Here is a 1,595-nt window from a genome sequence, read left to right as displayed (position 1 = left end):
TCTAAACTATCTCGCATGAAATCACACGATCGCCGCTGACCTTGGGCCCCGTCCGGCTTGTTCCAGGACTGAACCTCGGCGGACACGGTGAGCAAGTAGAGGGTGGTGGTGCGGGTATTTGGGCGGCGCAGACGGCGAACACCGTCCTCCAGGCCCCAAGGGACCCTTGCTGGCGGCGGAAAGAATTAAGGCGTAGACTTGAAAGTGATGGGCGTTGGGATCCGTGCTTTCATTTTTTGGTTTGGGCTAGGGGTTTTCCCCAGACGTCGGAATGTGGATTTCGCATTTGGCTGTTGTGCAAATGGGATATTTAGTAATGAAATAAAAATCCATTATTAAAGGATATTCTATAAAACTTGGACAGAAAGATCGATCCACAGTTAAATAAATTTTTCCAACACAAATTGGTGATGGCTAAGGGGCCCATCTACGATAGAGAGCCCTCATAAAGAAAACGAACTCAAACAAAAGTAAAAATCGACCCCAAAGAAAACGGGAAATAAGATGCCACGGAAACAAAAAGCTAAACGGGTTTCTTTGTGTCCTTACTCTGCCCTGCGTGATGGCGCCCGTGACGGAAGGCGCGACGAAGCCCATGACGGCGCTGATGGTGTTGGTGATCCCCACCAGTGTCCCTGCCAGATTGGGCGGCGATGTCCTGCTCCGTGAGGGCGTTGCCGCTATAGGCGCTGCCGCAGACGCCGACGGCAATGCACAGCACGATCATCGCCAGGTAGAGTTGCAGTCCACGAAGCACATGACGACGGGGCGACGGCGGGTCCGTAATGAGCTGGGGGAGTAAAGGCAGAGAGGTGGGAATTATATCTGCAATATGAAGATAATTCTTGGGTGCATAATTCCCTGCCGCTGCTGTTTGGGTTTTCGCCAAATGATTTTTATTAAATATTTTTATTTGTGCTAGACTCTACATGTAACAAATGAATAACGTACAAACAAGCAGGCTGACAGGCACACTGATGATAGCATTACACCTTTTTCTCAGCTGATGAACGTTGCATGTCGAATTTAGTGTAATATGGGTCATTGTAATACTGCTTGCGTGCATTGTTGCATTGCTTTTTTATTAACTTTGTAATGTATAATCTACTTCGTGATGTGATATAACCCTGACTTATGACACTAATTAACAGATACTCTCGCTGGTGCCCCCCCCCTCTTTTTTGTCAAAGGATCATGCAAGCTTTTTCATGTGCAGTAGCAATCTCATCACTTCAGGAAACGGGTCCGGCAAGATCTACACAACACACATACCGATAAACGAAAAAACGTGATAAACTAGACCCAAAAGCGACCCAATACTACGAAGGAAATCAATTGCACACTTGCCCGCGACAACACCATCGTCGTCGGCCGCAAGGGAGGCGCTGCCGAGTCCCCTTTCTTACCGAGGGCCGTGGAGATCCCCCTGACGGCGACGATGGAGAGCAGGCCGGCGCTGAAGAGGCGGTCCACGCAGAAGCCCCGCCCACGCCGAAGAGCCACAGCACAGTACGGCCCCCGGGACATGATCCCGCTCTTGGGGGAGAGGAAGTTGTGAAGTCAGTGCTGCTTTGTGCGGAAGTTATTTTCAGGAA

The 1,595-nt window shown here is 49.8% G+C and overlaps 1 protein-coding gene and 1 pseudogene across 1 annotated transcript in view; both read right to left on the bottom strand.

Moving 5' to 3' along the window:
* The window catches only part of LOC119594107 (sialin-like), a gene marked incomplete in the record, with an annotated part of 175,421 nt that overhangs the window by 817 nt on the left and 173,009 nt on the right, over positions 1–1,595 (bottom strand).
* Positions 1–1,595, bottom strand: part of LOC119594277 — a 79,615-nt pseudogene that overhangs the window by 1,837 nt on the left and 76,183 nt on the right.

The sequence above is a fragment of the Penaeus monodon genome, chromosome 33, assembly GCF_015228065.2.
Source record: "Penaeus monodon isolate SGIC_2016 chromosome 33, NSTDA_Pmon_1, whole genome shotgun sequence".
Classification (NCBI taxonomy): Eukaryota; Metazoa; Arthropoda; class Malacostraca; order Decapoda; family Penaeidae; genus Penaeus; species Penaeus monodon.
The sequence above is the reverse complement of the archived record's forward strand: the minus strand, read 5'-3'. Positions and strand labels throughout refer to the sequence as shown.